Here is a 20,237-nt window from a genome sequence, read left to right on the forward strand (position 1 = left end):
ACTGATATATATATATATATATATATAGCTCATTGTGAACTTCAGGAAGAAGAAAGGAAGCACGCATGACCCCATCCACATTAACGGGATGGTTGTTGAACCTGTCTCCAGCTTCAAGTTCCTGGGAACCCCCATCTCGGAGGACCTGTCCTGGACTACAAACACCTCCAGCCTGGTCAAGAAGGCTCACCAGCGCCTCTTCTTCCTCAGGACACTGAAGAAGAACCAGTTGTCTTCAGCCATCCGGATTAACTTTTACCGATGTGCGATCGAGAGCATCCTGACCAGTTGCATCACAATCTGGTATGGGAACTGCTCAGTGACTGACCGCAAAGCACTGCAGAGGGTGGTGAAAACTGCCCAATGCATCACAGGGACACCACTTTCCTACTATTGAGGAGAAAACGCTGTCTACGTCGAGCTCGCAGCATTCTCAAGGACTCTTCTCGCCCTCACCATAGACTATTTAACCTCCTGCCCTCCAAGAGGTGCTTCAGGAGCCTCCGGACAAGGACCAGCAGACTAAGGAACAGCTTTTTCCCTACAGCTGTCTCCTTGCTGAATTCTGCCAACTGAACCTGTCTGTATATTTATTGTATATATTGTTGACACTGTATATCCAGTACTTACTGCTTATTGCACTTCTGGTTAGATGTTAACTGCATTTCGTTGCCTTGTGCATTACATGTGCAATGACAATAAAGTTGCATCTAATCTAATCTAATCTAATCTAATCTAATCTAATCTAATCTAATCTAATCTATAGAGGTGATGATTTAGAGCTCAAGTCAAGTGGCTGCACTTGTATGTTCTGTGTGTGTTTCCACTCATGTTCTGTATTTGTGCTCTTGTTGTCCATCACAGTGGGAAGAGCTTGGCCAGTTGTCCTTGTTTGGGATAATTGCATGTTTCTTTGGTCTGTGGTACATTCTCTGTCTCTATGTGGCCAGGGTATCTATGTGGCAGGATCCACATTTAGGAGCACTGTCTCCACTGTCCAAATCATTCCCACTCCTTCCCCATTCCTATAGAAATGTTTGCGATTTACTAATATAATGTCCAGTGTATTTGGCTAAATTATGTTCTAGTTGCATGTGCAGTTGGTTTCCTGTGGTCTTCAATGAATTAGAGCTGGAAAATGTATTCCAAAGTAAGTTAGCTAATTTATGAAATATTAAATGCACTGAAGGAGGTTTAATGGTCATAAATTAGCCACTGCAGTGTGTGTGTGTGTTCACAGGAGTTGAGCGGTATGATGAATGGATAATCTAATCGTTGAAACGAGGCCAAATCAGATGATTTATGCAGAAGAGTGCGAATCAGTGAAGTTAAGGCATTGCGTTGTGTCTTTTCAAAAGAATTGCAATAAGCAACCGCTATGAATATTTTTTGTGCTATGTCATTATTTTTAATGATCTGTATCAATTATCTAACATTTCAAACTGTGTAGTTAACCATTCAATATTTATTTTTTTTTCTTGTATTTTATCATGGTTAGGATAATATAATTAATTTTAAAGGTATTTTTTATATTAAATCTTGTCTCGTCTCCAGTTACATTCTCAAGTAAAAGTACAGATATCTTACCAGAAAATTACTTTGGTAGAAGTTGAAGTCACCATTTAGAATATTACTTGAGTAAAAGTCTTAAAGTATGTGATATTTATTGTAAATTAGTACGAAAAGTATTTTTAAAATCTTAAACATATAAATAAATTCAAAATGGAAAAGAAGCATGTATATATAAATATATATATATATATATATATATATATATATATATATATATATATATATATATATATATATATATGATAGGTAAAAATTGATAGCCTGAATGCACTGTAATTTAATTTAATTTAAATTTAAATTTAAATTTAAATTTAAATTTAAATTTAAATTTAAATTTAATATATATATATATATATATATATATATATATATATATATATATATATATATATATATGCATTCTAATTTACTGAGACGCACCTGTATGTAGGTATGTGTGTGTGTGTGTGTGTGTTTGTATATATATTTATATACAAACACACATACAGGTGCATCTCAATAAATTTTAATGTTGCGGAAAAATAATTCAACTCAATTTGTGAAACTCATGTATTAAATCAATTAAATGCACACAGACTGAAATAGTTTAAGTCTTTGGTTCTTTTAATTGTGATGATTTTGGCTCACATTTAACAAAAACCCGCCAATTCACTATCTCAACAAATTAGAATATGGTGACATGCTAATCAACTCAAAACACCTTCAAAGGTTTCCTGTGCCTTCAAAATGGTCTCTCAGTTTGGTTCTCTAGGCTACACAATCATGGGGAAGACTGCTGATCTGACAGTTGTCCAGAAGACAATCATTGACACCCTTCACAAGGAAGGAGAGCCACAAACATTCATTGCCAAAGAAGCTGGCTGTTCACAGAGTGCTGTATCCAAGCATGTTAACAGAAAGTTGAGTGGAAGGAAAAAATGTGGAAGAAAAAGATGCACAACCAACCGAGAGAACAGCAGCCCTATGAGGATTGTCAAGCAAAATTGATTCAAGAATTTGAGTGAACTTCACAATGAATGGACTGAGGCAGGGGTCAAGGCATCAAGAGCCACCACACACAGATGTGTCAATGAATGTTGCTACAGTTGTCACATTCCTCTTCTTAAGCTATCCACAGACAATGTCAGAGGTGTCTTACCTGGACTAAGGAGCAGAAGAACTGGACTGTTGCCATTGGTCCAAAGTCCTCTTTTCAGATGAGAGCAAGTTTTGTATTTCATTTGGAAACCAAGGTCATAGAGTCTGGAGGAAGGGTGGAGAATCTCATAGCCCAAGTTGCTTGAAGTCCAGTGTTAAGTTTCCACAGTCTGTGATCTGCTGGTGTTGGTCCATTCTGTTTTTTTTTTTTAAACCAAAGTCACTGCACACATTTACCAATACATTTTGGAGCACTTCATGTTTCCTCATGCTGAACAGGTTTTTGAAGATGCTAATTTCATTTTCCAGCAAGATTTGGAACATGCCCACACTGCCAAAAGCACCCAAAGTTGGTGTTGGTGTGCTTGACTGGCCAGCAAACTCACCAATCTTTGTATTATTATTATTGTCAAGAGGAAAATGAGAAACAAGAGACCAAAAAATGGCTTCCATACCACCTCAGTAGTGCCACAAACTGATCACTTCCATGCCACGCTGAATTAAGGCAGTAACGTTACGTACATAACCCTCATTACCTGATGGAGGGAATGGAGACGTTGTGTCATGACAACATATTGGGAACCCAATCATCTCTGAGTTTAACCCAATCATCTCCCATACCACTGTAAGCTTTGGACGGTAAGCTGCTGACAGCTTATATGTTTAGGATGGGAGACACGGACGATTCCTCCAAGTGGCGGCGTCTTGCAGGCACAGGTGCACCGCAACCGCTCTCTCCACCTGGGGAATGTCCATGTATCCACTAGCTGCCCCGCCATTGAGGGTAGTGCGGATGAAAGATGGAGACTCGCAGCTCCTGGCCGTAAAAGTGGTCGTCCATGACTTCATCACCTTTTCATGCACCTCTGGGAATAAAGGAACCAGAGCATAATGTGGTTGTGAGCCGCACTTTACGTTGTAGTCACCTCCAGCCCAATGCTCTCGGCTGCCCAGGCAAGCATGGCCGACCACTCTAAGTCCAATTCAGCAGTGGCAACAACACCAGAGGGGGGCAGCCCTGCTAAATATTCATCCTCAGAGGTTGAATGCTCATCCCCCGATGTGGTGATTGACATCTGATCCTCCGTCAGCCAACCGAATGACACGCCGGGACCACCATGAGACGGCCGAACAGAATCACCTGGAAGCCGCACAAGGCATGTTTGTGGGGCGTTGCCTGGTGGAGAAGCTCTTACTGTCCCCCTAAAATATCCTAGAGCACTTGCCAGCAGTCCTCTGCTCGTGGCAGAGAAACTAGGACAGGTAGCAGCAGAGGGGTCTGCTCTACTCCCCTTGAGGAGGGAGAGATGCGATCGCAGCGATGCCATGGACATGCATGACTCACCCAAGAAAGCCGCTTCAGCGTGCTGAATGCCCAGACACTGTAGATAACGATCAAGGACATCGACAGAGAACAGGAAACAACCAAATCCAGAAGAACACAGACGAAAGGACATCTTAAAAGAGACGCAAATCGCCCGTGATTTGCTGTTTTAGTGGAAACTGCTTTTTTAGTCGAGGCACCCAGGGGAATCGCTGCTTTCAGGGATACCACTGTAACTCACCGTAACATTAACCAGGAACAACCTCGTAACACAAAGATGAATGGATTGTAGTGTAACATGATCTACTTGGCTCCAGAGCAAAAAAATTAAAGATAACGGTCACCTTATATACCCGTGTGCATGGGGAGTGGCTCAGCATGCAATTTCCACTAGCCAGTTCTCATTGCCGTTTTCTCTTAAACTCAGAGATGATTGGGTTTCAAAGTGAGACCCCAATATGTCATCATGAAATAACTTGTAGTGACCGACAGATAGGAAACTAAAATGCTAGTATTAGGACTGTCAGAAGTGTAGGTAATTTTAAATCAAAACTGAAGTCTTATTTGTGTGAAATAGTTTTTAACAAATTACTTAGTGTCATGTTATATTTGTCATTTTTATTTATTTATTTATTTTATTTTTATTTGTTTAATGTTTATGTAAAGCACATTGGTCAACAGTTGTTGTTTTAGATGGTGCTTTATAAATAAAGTGACATTGACATTGACAATGACAGATCTAATCTTCAACCCGTCAATCAAATAAACAGTATGGAACATATGAAGCTGAATATTCAATATAACACTGAAAATTCAGTTCTGTTGTTTTTTGCCCCGATGATATGAATTGTAGATACGATAGTAGAAATTGTCGTACTTATTTGGCAATGATCTTGTGTTTTGTTTAGTGTTTAAAATGGTTTAATCTTGGAATGTCATTTTACTTTATTGAAGTTCACTTGTAATATTGGTAATACTATAAAAAATATAAAACGTTTTTCACTATCATTTTGCAAACAAAACCAAATAACCATTGTTGACATTTGCAGATGTCAAAGTTAATGCGATTTAATGGCATATTTAAAAAAAAAAATATATATATATATACAGTACAGACCAAAAGTTTGGACACACCTTCTCATTCAAAGAGTTTTCTTTATTTTCATGACTATGAAAATTGTAGAGTCACACTATATATATATAAACACACACACACATACACTTGTAATGTTTTGACTTCTAAAAGTTCCAACACATAAACCAATAAAGAGTTCATTATTTCTTTTGATTTCTCATGATACATGATACAATCTCTTTAAACATTATGCTTTTACTTTTCATTACGTTGTCAGTGTCAGAATTTTCTTTGCTCTGATGGATTACTAGACTTTTTTTTTCTATTTCAGTCTAAGTGAAGATAAATGCTGTCTACTTTTAATGTGCCCTGCAGGAATGTACAGAGCTTTGATGCACCCTAACATCCTTTAACACCCACCTGGCTGACTAACCATCCCATCTGCTTGTCTAATGCACAGCAGACTGTATACTGCATACTGTGTGTGTGTGTGTGTGTGTGTGTGTGTGTGTGTGTGTGTGTGTGTGTGTGGCACATGTTTTTTCAGGAAAGTGAGAGAGAGAGAAAATAAGTGCAGATATTTAGCTCTATAAAGGGCAATAAACAGTATAAAGGTCCCACTGCGCTCTTCACATCTTGTTCTTGAGCTGCTGTTTTCTACAGCAGACAATGCAGCCCTCTGTCTGCTTTTAATTAGGATCTGTGGTGATGTCGAGTACCGGGGGCACTAGACCGATTGTCAGAGCAGAACTGCAGGAACCCACCATATGAAGCCACAGTTTATAAGTCAAAGGCCCTAATAAACAATAACCACCATCTCTGCTTTGATTACCAACTACAGCAATCGCATCATGAATTGGTTATAACTCAAGGCGCCGCTACTGAAATGAGCAACTGCTTGCATCTAAGGAAGAGTGGGGTAAACTGACCCTCTATCTATCTATCTATCTATCCATCCATCCATCCATCCAGCCATCCATCCATGTTTGCTGGACTATATATCTATCTGTCTGTGAATCGGTCTACTTGTTTATATTTCTATCCATATCTCTCTATATCTGTCTGCCTGTTTGTCTGTTCTGGATTTTTGTCTGTCTGTCTGTCTGTTTAACCATCTGTCTGACCATCCGTCCCATATGTTTTTGGATTTTGCAGTTTCTCTTTGTGTCTCAGCTGTGGTAGCTTGCTCATTTGTATAGGGCTCTTAAACTTTTGTATGCTGACATAATTCCACTTGGGAGGAGTAACTTATGTATGTGGCCTAAAAAACTAGATGCATTAACATTTGGCCGAGTCATGTCTTGTATGCATAGTTAAACCACCTCCTGAGGCAGTTTGTGGTGTTTAAGGATTGAGTCTGTATTTGAGGACCAAAGAAAACCATATTTCCATATCCTGTCAAATCAAGTCCATTCCTACAAGTGACAGCTTTGACTGATGGTGAACACAATTAGAGGAGGGACTGACACAATAAATAATGCTGCATTTATGGCAAGTGTCCTCAGGGAACGATGAAAACAAGATTTCATCCGTCTCATGTTCTTCATGCATCTAAGCAGAGAATGTTTTAGTAACACTATTGCTTGAGTTCAGATTATTGGGCAGCATCTATACACACAGTAAATGGTTAATCACTCTACAGTCAGTCTGTAGTGCCAAGCTGTGCATGAACACCTTAGTTTCTCAGGAAGGAAGGCACTGGCATTCTGAGAGAACTTGTACCAGAATGTTAATTAGCCCAAAAAATTAAATAAAATTGTATATATATATATATATATATATATATATATATATATATATATATATATAAAAGGAAAAATCTAATTTAAAGTGAGGAACTTAAAATGGAAGTGAATGGGCCCAATCTGTAAACATTAAAATACTTTCAGTAGTATAGCCATGGAAAAATATACTAAAACTAGAAATTACCAACCATTTCTGTGTAAAGTTATATTCAGCTTAAGAAATTCTGTACCATGAAAACCTAAACGCAAACCTTAAACTGTCTGTAATATGATTTGATATGATTTATGATTAGGCTCAAATAATATGTTTTGACAGAATAATTAATGTAGTCTCATTGCTTTTATAATTAGAATTTAATTATAATTATAATAAGAAATTTAAGAACTTGTAATAATATATTTCATGAAATTTTAGAATTTTATTGTGGGCAGTAATAATCTTGTGGAAGATAAATTTTAATTATGATTGAGAGATTTTTACTATTTCGTTGTATAATGTTTTTGAGAAGTATTCTAGATTCCTGTTATTAACATTTTATGGATGTGTAATCATGAAGCCCATCTCACAGCCAAATCCATTGCAAGCCTTGCTTTAGTTTATGCCATGGCTTTGTTTCTACAACAATCACTGCAACTTTGATTCCAGCTAAATTAGTCAAGATGGTGAGAGGAAAATAAAAGACCAGACAGCGAGAGAACCGACCAATAACAGCTGGATTCATAATGGATGTTAAAACTGTATTAAACTGATTTGAATAAGGAATCTGTTATGGGCTGCCAAGCAGAATAGCATAGGATTGAGTTTTACCAACCTGGCTTTGGATTTGTAAAACATTTGTTTTGCAGAACTTCGCCACGTGCCAGCCATTTGACAGTATCTCATCCATTTATGTTTTAGTACTCCACAAAGTTCAAAATATTGGAAAGAATGAAACAAGAAAAACACTTTCTGAAAAAAAATTAACATTTTAGCTTGGGGAAAAAAAGAGTGATATTAAGATCAAAAACAGACCCCCTGTTCATGAAACAAATTCTACTTGAGTTAAATGTAAGAGCCTTTTTATCTCTGTTAGCATTTCCCAAAAGTGTTTTTACCCATGTGGCAATTATCTGCTAAATTCTATTTTTTTGTTTTTTTATCATTAACCAGACCCTCAGATTACTCATAAAGTGTCTATAAACACTTATTTAACTGTTTTTTTGCATTGCTAAACAAATGTACATGATAACCAAATCAAAATATTTAAAGATTAAGATTTTTAAACAAAACACTGTGTCATGCTAGAACTGCTGACTCTTCATTTATTGTAATCCCATCCCTCTTATCATCGGTCCTCCTCCAAGATCCCAATGGGAGCATGTGACCAAGAGAAAACAGAGCTCTTCTGGCAGTGAGTGCTTAGGCACATATGGAGCTTATTGCACACCAGTCACTGCTGCCACGATCCCACCATTGCATCTCTCACTTGCTTGACCTCGATCACACATGTTCCAGAAAGCTGATTGTACCTCTGGATGATGACTCGCTGACCTTGCTCTTCTGGACTTACTCCCCTTTTCATTAGCCGTACAGTTGTAGTTTAGCTGACACGTTTATCCAAAGCAACTTACAATACACCTATTGTTTCCATAAAGAACATGAAGTTACAGCCTGAATTAAGTGTTTTGCTCGAGTACACAGTGATCATTTAAGTCTACAAGACCAAAATTTCCTTTTGAAGAAACATGCAGTTATGTGATAAGGAGTGATGACCATTCTTCCCTGCAGTGTCCTGAAGTGGTAGCTGCTGGTTCTGACTGGTGCTGTTGGTTTGCATACTGTTTTGTTTTTGACTTTGTCTGTGTACCTGTCGCTTGGTTTTCTGGACTAATTGCATTTTCTGGAACTATTCGTTAGCCAGACACGGATTTTACATATTGCCAAAGGATCCTGCACACATTATCTGCTTGCCATCTAGCATCCACAGTTGCACAGTAAGTCTCCATTCACTAATATCCTATTGCAAATGTGTCCATCTGTTCATCTCCAGCTATAGATGCAACTTTTAATACTCTCAGTAGACAGCCTCCTATTATAATCATCTTCATTCTGCCCTCTTATTACTCACTGTGAAATAGCTCTGAGTCATGACAACTTTTGCAGGAAAACTGGTCCCATAATTAATCTAAGATCAAAAGACTCATCAAGACCCCTGTTCATGTTTTACTAGGCTCTGGATAGTTTAAACACTCATTTCCAAAGTATTTTACAAATAAAATTAATTATATATTTTTCCACTTTTATGCCAAAAGGTCTTTCACATTCAACCCCTTCCCAAATGCTCTGAATAGTTTCTGTCTAGTAGTAATCTGTTATTACTTTTTACTTGACAAATTGTATTCTTTTTTGGGGACAGTTCCACTAAAATTTATTACACAAAAATGTCTTAGATCCATTTGATTTCAGTTATTATTGACCAATTCATGATATTTCCCACCTGGTCATACTCCCTTAGAATTTTTTGGCTTCTTATATACATTTCCTCCATTTCAGTAATCACTGTTTCTAGCCAAATGTGCAATACTGAGACGGCTGTCCTCTGAGTTGTCAATGATCTCTTCTGTGTATTCTGGCACCCCTAGTTGTATAATGCTGCTAGATTTTGCTTTTGGTAACACTGGTACAGCTCTTTCCCTGTTTACTTCTGAGCTAATGGGTAAAAATTTAGAATTCCTATTTAGAGTAAAAAAAAAAACCCTGCTCCCCAACTCAAGGCGTCCTTCAGGCTTCAGTTCTGATCCCTCTTTTGTTGTTACTTTACAACCTGTCATTTTTATAATATTCATTATTTTATGCCTTGTTAACATTTAGATTTTATTTCTATAACATATAAAACATGGTTAACCTTCTGGTGGGGGGGGTCACCTCACTTTTTGACTAATCAGTGGGAAAGAGACTCAAAATGCTCAGTTGATTTTGCTCTTACAGATAAGTGTCATATATCATTCAAAACTGTCTGCATTCGAAAAGTGTCTGCTTTTATTTGTGTATAATCACAATGTCAACAAAATTATGTGCTTTTGTAAAATAAAGAAAAAAAAGGTGCACTTTCTGTCATCTCTGTCACCGTGAAATTCTTTCTGAAACACCACAAAAAATTTACCAAAATGCAACAAATACTACATGGCCATTGTCACTTTTTCGCATTCGGCCTTTCTAACACAAAATATGTTTTAAAAAGTTAAATTCCGTATAAGGTCAATTCTTGTTTCTAAACACATTTTAAACACACATCACATAAACACACATCACATTTTAAATGTTAGAAATGCATTGCTTAAACATGTTACAAATACTGTGAACTATGTAGTACTTAACTGTGGGGTTAGTACGTTAAACAGTTTTGCACCATTTTAGTGTTTAGAATATTATGGGTGGGGCTAAAATCATGACTTGATGATGCAGTGGAGCCTCTGAGCAAGACCCCTCCCTTTACACTAAGAGGTGTGTTCGATTCAAGCTGCGCTGACCAATACCGTGTGACATCAAAGTACAGTGAGAGCTATAGTGAGCAGAATTTGCTTTAGAATCGCTCTCATGCTACTTTAATGTCACACACCGATCGTTCTGCGTGGCACTGCTTCAAGTCCAACTCACCTAATAACTACAGTGCATTAGTGTCAGTGGTTGACATGCTCAATCGCGAGATACTGTCATTACCATTAGTAACTACAGCCTAGTGTGCTAGCTAGCTTTGCCTTCGTCACGTAAATGCATTATACCTGGTTGCTATAATTTGCAAAACAGCTCGGTCTCCTTATTGAAATTAAGCTGCTAGAGGAAGCATCCATTCAGTCTGACAGTTAAGAGAGAACAGAGCTTTTCCATGAGTGAGCATTGGTTTCAACACAGACAGTAGACACTCCCCCAGTGTTTGTGAGCAGAGAATACTGCAAATTTGACTGAGTTGTTAATAACACATTTTTATGTGGTGTGACAGTCTTCAGTGAATGAGTAAGAAGGATGTACTCAAAAGTCCTGTGAAAAAATGTTTTGTGGCCTTATTTTAGTGACTTTTTTTTTTTTACTAACCACACATAAATGTTTTCTCCAAAAATACAAATTTGTACATACATGCTGATACATACTATTGTAGCCCAGTTTGTTGAATAAGGTGTAATCAGACTTTAGCTTTTAATATGTTTATAAGAATCTGAAAAAAGCAAAAATGTCAGGTCGTGCCAAAACATTTCCAGGGTCCAAAAACACCCTCAGACCCCAAAGGATTAAAAATTCTTCGTATTGAAATATGCCACATGTTCTAGCTCAGTGGTCCCCAACCCCCGGGCCGCGGACCGGTCTGTGCGTAATTTGGTACCGGGCCACACAAGAAAGAATAAAAAACTTACATTAAAGCTGCAGTCGGTAACGTAAAATTTTTTGTGATCGCGTCTGGCGGAAGAACATTGTAGCCGGAGCTACTTCTCTCTGTTTACATCTATGGCGAGTCACGCAGGTACTGTGATACTCTGCAGCTTTGCTGACCCCAACCAGACTAAAATAGTGCGAATATAAACACTTATTATAGGGGTACCATAGGGATTCAGGATAAGACAAAAATGTGGTTTGGAAATGGATTCATGATGTACTCACTCATTATATATATATTTTTAATTTTCAACACAAAACAACTCTGTGGCACAGCCCTGTGCTGATTGGACCAGAAGAGCCGGGAGCAGTGGATATTTGCAAAACAAATAACAGGTAGAAGTGTGCTCAGCCATAACGATCTTTTATTTTGAAAAAAAAAAAAAAGACCGGATTCTCTGTGTTACATCTTGGTCACGTGAAGGTCACAGTTGGTCACAGTTTTTATGCCAGTCGTATCATTTTATTTTGTTGTATTTATCCGTCACACCTTAAAGCCCGGTCTGTGAAAAAATTGTCTGACATTAAACCGGTCCTTGGCGCTAAAAAGGTTGGGGACCGCTGTTCTAGCTGACTTAAATACTTGAGGGTTTGTTGAAAGTACAGAAGAAATCTTGGAAATGTCAGTTAAAATGGATTCATGATTCTCAATATCTACTGTCACGTAATATAATGCTTATTCATTTAGCCATGGTTCTCCAATCCAGTTTGCTGTGTCCCAATCCCAAATTAAATGTGATGATAATCCACAGAGAGACTAAAGAAAGGAAAGGAAGATGAACATCGGTGATACAGAGAGAGCGATTTTGCCCTGGACAAGCTAATGAGAATCTGTCATCCGTTTTTGTGAAAAGAAAAGAAAAAAAGAAAGAGGCTTTCAGGAACTTCTCCTTATAGAGATTCATCACCTCGTTTAATAAGTGTCCAGCAGGTGTGTTTCCCTTTTCCAGCTGCGGAGAGAGATAGAAATAGAAAGTGTGTACAGGAGTGGAGAGTGAAGACTAGACACAGAAGAACTCTGCAGAGGAAAGCTGTTGATAGACTGAGAGGTGGTAGCACCAGATGTTTTGAGTATTTAGAGGAAAAAAATAAAATTAATGGAAATTTTAGCAAAGATAGAATTGAGTAACCCGAACCACCCCCCACAAAAAAGAAAAAAGAAAAAAAAAGTTTCTCAAGCTTGGGACAGTCCTGCCAGCTTCACTTATCATTCTGGGCTGGGCTAAGTTCCCTCTCTCTTCAGTAGTTCTCTTCTCTCTTTCGCCCTCTCCTTGCATTTGAGTGTAATGAGAGCCATGCGGTGAGTTGTGGATGAGAGACGTCAGTTTGTAAGAGTGAGAGGAGCGGGACGGGACGGGACGGGAACACACACACTGAGCTGCTGGGAGTTTCAGTGTTGCTTGCAAGGTGAGGGTCCTATCTATCCACTTGATGCTTCTGTGCATGAATTATTATGGACATGGCTGCTGTACTTAATCACATTATACACACACAGCTGACATTTGTGTCTGAGGATGTTTTTACTTGATTTTTCTGTGAAGTTAGCACTTGTATTCATCCATAATTCACTGTCATTATAGGGGGTCACATTTGTTATCAGAGAGAAGTGTAATAAATAATTTGTGTGCGAGTACTGTTATATGTGTAAGTTTCCTTAAGTTTGCATAGTGCAAGTATAATATGTATATTTTTTGATGATTTGATTTTATGATGTATTTTTAACTGTCATATTTAGTTTAAATATTTCCACTTATTTTTAATGTATTCTCTCTCTAAACACAAACACACACACACACACACACACATATACATTATATATATATATATATATATATATATATATATATAGATATAGATAGATAGATAGATAGATAGATAGATAGATAGATAGATAGATAGATAGATAGATAGATAGATAGATAGATAGATAGATAGTCACTCTAATGTAATGTTATGTAAATTACATACAAATGTAAATTGACAGAATGAGTCTATACAAGCATTGAGATGTTGTTATTCAGGATATATTCATGATCTATATCATACTGGCTCTACAGCTGTAAAGTAGTCAGGGGCCAGAGTTCCTGTACATGACACTGAGCCAGTTTTCAGCTGTTATTAATAGATTTACTGTCCCTCAGTTGCTCATAAAGGAAGTCTCCGTGCTAAGTCACGCTGGGAGGTCACTCACAGAGGTGAGGCCAAGTCCTAGAATCTCAGATATTTGACACTGGGACCTGCGTCCACCCCTCCCATCTTTTTTCTCTGTTCTCCCCTGTGGCACTTTCCATGGATGCGTGCTCAGTCCTGTCATTGAACGCTAGTATGGATTTTTCAGGAAAGTAAACAGATGGCAGTGCCAGGTTAAAACCATACCCACTTGTTTGTTATATTTATTTTGGGAGAAGGCTTCTGTTTACCAGCTTTTATTAGATTTTTACCAGGAGCCTTTTGTTTGTGTATATCTAGGCTTCTCTGTTAGTTCTCTGCATGAGTTATGGGGAATATTCTTGATTTAATATTTAATAGATTTTAAAACTTCCTCTTTTCAATTCCCAGCCTTAAAAAAATTAAAATAATTGAAACATTAGGGGGATGTATATTTCTGTTAGATTTATTATAGTTACTGTTATTGCAGTATATTTTCTCAGGCAGTGTATTTTTTTTTTAATCAAACCAGATGGTGCATATTAAAACCCCCTGCAAAATATACATGCATATTGTGCAGCAGAATTAGTACAGTAGTCTATAATTACATCTCTTGGTGTGAATCCATAATTGCATAAATAGAAGAATTTATGAGTAATAAATTTACAGCATCAAGACCATCAATTCTCAAACCAACTTGACTATTTAGATCACATCCTTATTTATGTATTTTCCTTTTGGCCTGCAATTACACATATTTCCAAATACAAATCTCTTAAAACCATGTATTTAGGACAGCGTATGTGTCTTGTCAGTAATAGTTATGCATATGTAAACAGATTTGTATAAACAAATTCTCTAAGCCATGTAAAGTGACCAAATAGGCTTCAAACAAAGGGGGGGGGGGGGGGGGCATAACTAAACAAATCCACATGGAGAAGTGTCTTGGAGCACATACTATAATAATGTCTGTGATATGGGATAACAGTTGGAAGTGTCAAATAAGAGGCAGAAGTTCCTAAGTGTTCAAGTTTGCTTGAGGATGAATGCAGTCAGGATGGACGTAATGGGATATTGCAAGTATCATGTGCCGATTGTATTGCTACTACATGGAAAGAGTGTTCATAGATAATAAACAGTTTGAACAAATGTGAAAAGAAAGGATGAAAGAATGACTTAGAAACTGAGCTTCAGATATGAAGAGGTTGAGATTGTGGCTACCAGATGGCCCTTATATAGCACATGGAATAAAATCTGTGTCCAGACAATCCTGTTTCCTTATGAAATCTCTCACCTCAGCTCTCATCTCTCTCTCTCTCTCTCTCTCTCGTTCTCTCAGCTGTCCAGGTCTGTGCCAATATTTTCCCTGTGTAGTTCTCATTACTCTAATAACGGCTCTGCACTGAACTCATCACAGCGTGTCACCTGCCCTCTCATATTTTGCTTGTTTCGTTTCTGTCTCCACTACTGTCCCTTTAAACGCTCTCTCTCTTTTCAAAAAAATACACAATGATGTAACACTGAAATTAGACCATCAAACTCCCAGACTTCATAGCTGCACAAGTTGGTAGTGTCTGTATTAAGAATGAAAGTTTGCATAATGTAATATATCGTAGACTATTGGGATTTTTTTTGCAATGCCCATGCATTGCTATGCAATTGTTTACTGGCCCAAGTTAAAAGAACAAAAACAATTTTTACAGTACGCTCTAGATATGGCTTGGGTTCCTCTGTTAATATACAGTATGCTAATGGAATTTTATTCACATTTATTGGCTGCTCTTTTCCATTCAACTAACACAAACTGTCATTCACTGTGTAGCTCCAAAAACAACATGAACTATCATTAAAAATCAACACCAATTCTAAAAAAATAATCCATATATGACTAAACCATACAGTACATGTGGATGAAAAATGAAAAAAAAAATAATAATAATAAGTTTACTTCACTGGTTGGCGATCTATCTGCCATGTGCCTTGTGCTGCTGTACCTATTTGTATATTTGTATAATTGTACTTAATATTTTATTATCTGTATTTAATGTTGTACTGTTAGTGTTATCTGTATGCACCAAGGATCTGAGAGTAACACATTTTTAATTCTTTGTATGTATGTACTGTACTGTACATGTGGAAGAACTGACAATAGAGCAGACTTGACTTGTATAGCTACTTGTGGTGAAAATTTCTGCTATTTGCATAAATACTGCCATTTATTCTAGTTCTTAAAATCTCAACCTCTTAAATGTAACTCAAAACTTTCAAATGTGTCGCAATCAAACACAAGACACGTCAACAAGTGTTTAATCTGGCACAATGTGTCTCGAGGGGGCGAGATTTCCATCAGCACAACCAAGCATCGGCAAAACCAAGCTACTATGCAAATTTTAGTGTCAAGCAAATGGCTGATCCCATCCACATGATGTCAGAACATGTAGTTAAAATAGATGTTTAGGTACTACCAAAATAAATGAGGTGTGTGGCATGTAGAGACTGTGCTCTTCAAACGTCTTTCATAATCTGTTGTAGGCCGTCACCTTAAAGGTAACACATGGTGCTTCCACCTTATTTGGCTCTAGTGTACAGATTTGTATTTGTTTTGTTTTTAACTAGGAATATGTATTTATTTTCTTTTTTGCCGTCTTTTTTTGTGCATTACTGAACTTTTGAAAAGCGCTGTCTGCTCTGTCATGTGTTATGGAAAATTGGGGTAATACATAATAATAAATTAGCATTGGCCAATAAACTTTAATTCTGCCTTCAGGACTGAGTAATTCTAATGCACCCTATCACGGAAAGAAAGTGTTTTTGGAGAGATTTCATCACTAGTTTGGGGTCATCTGAAGTTGATTGCTTGACTCAATACAGTTGGGACGCTTCATGAGCTTCTAGCCACTGATTATTTGCGTCTCTTTTTTCCTAAATGACAGGCACGGCAATTAGACTAATGGATTGTTCTGAACCCAATTGAGTAATTTCAAGGGGATCTGAAAGAGTAATCAGGTGCGCAGATTGTGATGGTGCACCAACAACCAAACATCATAAACCCCTTAAATTCTACGCAGACAAGTTTTCCATGTCCATTAACACACAGATGATGTCAAGAGTTCAGCGTTTGTCCACAGCCTTTTTTTGGTTAACAAAGCCTTATAAATAACAAAGAGCAATACTGGCAGGGCTTTCATATAATTTTTAATATGGTAAATGCCATTTTATATGCTTTCTTTGCCGCAGTCCTCTTAAACTATCTCCAAAGCAGACAGTCTGTGAGAGCTCTTTTAAGTGGTTCAGTTGTATGGACTATATGCAGACTTTATTTTTAGATGATGTTAGTTTTGAAGTTCACCAGTAAGCACATGCACACTCAGTTGGAGTTTGTCTCTGGTAAGTCTAGATTTATTGTTTTAACAGAGCTGAATTATACTCACATTTTTAGTTCAGTCTTCAAGTATTGTCTAAGTGTGTTCACCAAAATGTCTTTGTCAGTTGTGTCTGGTCTGTTGTAGTTTCCTGTTGGTTTCATGAGCTGTTGTTAGAATCATACAGCATATAATGTTTCATCACAAACCCAACCTGAATCCTGAATACTGTACGACATAGTATAGACTAGATTAGGATGTGTGCATAAGAATGCCACAATTTACACAAAATTTGTAAATTACAAAATGTTGTCAATGGTACTAAATCCCGATACTAGTGTTCTTATTTAAAACATTCTTTAACAACCTTACTGCCAGCAATGCAATCTGTCCTTTTCATACACAGTGGGACTGTTCACCCAAAAATTTAAATTTGATGTTTATCTGCTTACCCCCAGGGCATCCAAGATGTAGGTCACCTTGTTTCTTCAGTAGAACACAAACCAAGATTTTTAACTCAAACTATTGCAGTCTATCAATCTTATAATGTAAGTGGATGGGAATCACGGCTTTGGGAGTCCAAAAACATTCACAAACAAAATTATATCAAACACTGCAGCTTGTGATGATATCATCCGTGTGTAGATGTGACACAAAGTGATCGGTCTGTGCAAGAAACTGAACAATATTTATATAGTTTTTTTTTACCTCTGATTCACTCAATGAGTTTGCCATGAGCGCGTTCTTCTCAACAGCAGCCTGACGCTGACACTTCTTCTTGCTTACGGCGATCGCAGACTTTTAAGTACATTACCGCCACCTATCTCTAAAATGGATCATTGACACTCTATCTACAATCTTATTTAGGAGTGTTCATGGTCCATTTGAGAGATAGGTGGCAGTAATGCACTTATAAGTCTGCAATCCGCCATAAAGCAAGAAGACGACGTGTCAGGCACCTGTTGTCGAGAAGAATGTTTTCGGACATTGTGATGAAAATCAGAGGTAAAAAAAAAAATACTATATAAATACTGTTCAGTTTCTTGCACAGACCGATGGTTTTGTGTCTTTACACATCAATGTATCGTCACAAGCCGCAGTGTTTCATTTGGTTTTGTTTGTGTATGTTTTTTTGTTTGTTTGTTTGTTTTATGTTTGTCAAAATCATAAGACATTTGTAAATTAAATAATTGAATACATGCAGATTTATTAATTAATATGTAATATATTTTCTCAAATGTATTATGAACATTTAAATACAAGGAGCTCTACGAGATTTTTTGATCTATCGCCCCAAATGATTTGAAAAACATCATTTCAGATATCGCCAGAAATCTAATATTGTGCATCCCTAATGTTAAGTATGCAAACTAACATGTAGCCACAGCCTTTGGTCCTTATTACAAGGCAGAACAAATATATGCATACATTGTTTGCAAAACCCTTCTTTAGAATTAATTGTCATACAAATATGTTCATTTATGTAAAAATGTTTTTATGAACTTTACGTCGATATTTATTCTGTTCATGGAAGTATGTCTCAATAATAGAGCACTTTAAAGCTTAAATACTTGAAAAATTTTAGTAACAATTAACAACAACAACAAAAAAATTTTAAGGCCAAAACAAGTGCATCCTTTTTGAACTTGGTATGCAAACTACATTTTTGTGTCTCTTTCATGCAGCACAAGCAGAACAAATTTCTGTCAATCATTCTTAAAATCATTGTTAAATAGTTCAATTCAATGCGTCAGTTTAGATAAGAACATTGTATGAGTGATTTTGCACATTCATTCTGGTCATGTTTGGTAAATGATGCCCTGGAAGTCTATTTGGTTCCATGTTGCTTGGAGATACATGTTTGCATGCAGATTTGTTGGTCACGCCTGGCTGATAAAGGAAGTGTTTAATCGCCTTTTTGCACCGTTCGCTCCAGGGAAAGGGGGATAAACATAAAGCTCATGTCTGGCTTGTCTATGCACTCAGACTGTAGTCTATACAAGAGAAGAAGAGGATGTTGGGGGTTTTGTGATTGCTACAGTTGTTGCTTGCTGTAGGCACTTGACTTTACAGCATCAAGCCTCGTCCGGCCCACCTCCTGTATCAATTGTATGTTTATTATGATAGCAGTAAAAGTATACGAGCCCCGCCCTGCTCTGAGGGGAAAAAGAGGAAGGAGAAAGAAGGAGAGAGAGCTGCTAGATTGGCTCCAGACGTTACCCTCAACCAAATGAGTTGGCCTCCTGCCAAGATCATAAGGCGTAGCAGAGGGAATGTGAAAAATCACAAATTCAGTTACCGTAACACACACATTTATACAATGTGTAGGCCCAAATGCAAAATGTTTTTTGTATTTGAGCAGTTATAATTAAGAAATTACAGACCTCTCTGAGAAATAATGTAAATCTGGTGCCTTTTATGTTTGAAATCATGAAGTTGTTGAAGAAATATCCCAGTATTTTATCAACCCAGTGTGTATGCAGTGTATATGTGGTGTGCTGTTGATTACTCTCAGTAAGGGCGACATGTTTACAGTAAAAATACTCATAATGAAAGCTTAGGAGAGAACTTTGTCAAAAGGATTGAAAGCAAAAATCAAAATTTGTTACACTCTTTCATGAAGGTTGAATCGAAGGCCATAGTGAGGATGTTTTTGCCCACTTCACGGGACAGCCATTGGCCCTTTTAAGCCAGTTCTGTGCTGCCGTATTGCTGGATATTACATCGTACATTTCAGTTGCAACTTATATATATATATATATATAAAGATAATTCTGGAATGAAAAATGTGGAAATACTAGCCAGACTTCAAAACGAAAAATAAATAAAACCTTATTTTTGAGGTTGTAAGCCAAAGTATTTCAAAGTAATTCAGATTATTTAGAATGAAACCTCTAACCCTGAATATGAACAATAATAATAATGATGCTTGACTTAGCAAGTACCGCTAATAATGCAGCCAGAATGATTAATGAGACAAAAAGGCAAAACACATTTCAGGTCTGTTGATAGCCTCCAAGAATGATTGTGGCATTTTGTTCTCACTCACCCAATTCAGAATTGTGCAAATCAGAATTGATATACAATCAAACAAGCTATCAGTATTAGTATTAAACAGTCTTATTTTAAATGCAGGGGTCTCGTCATAAAGAACACCATTGTGAGGTCACATGACAATGAATGGAAATATTTAATTTAATCTATTTTTAAGTCCCATCCAATGTTATGTAAGTTCCAGTGAGATACTATTATGATTTCTTTTTTTATTTTTAAAGTCCCATCTGATGTTTCAAAGATGTTATTGAAATGCAAGGTTAGTAGGCAGCTTTTGAACTTTCAGTATTTTCCTGTTCAGTAAGATAGGAGTTGTACTGCCTAAAGTGGATGCCTTGCCTAAAGTCATTTTGGTATTCTACAGTAACTTCCCTGAAACTTTTTCTAGGAGGAGAGAAAATGTAAATGGCTC

Source organism: Carassius carassius, chromosome 50, assembly GCF_963082965.1.
Source record: "Carassius carassius chromosome 50, fCarCar2.1, whole genome shotgun sequence".
NCBI classification, from domain to species: Eukaryota; Metazoa; Chordata; class Actinopteri; order Cypriniformes; family Cyprinidae; genus Carassius; species Carassius carassius.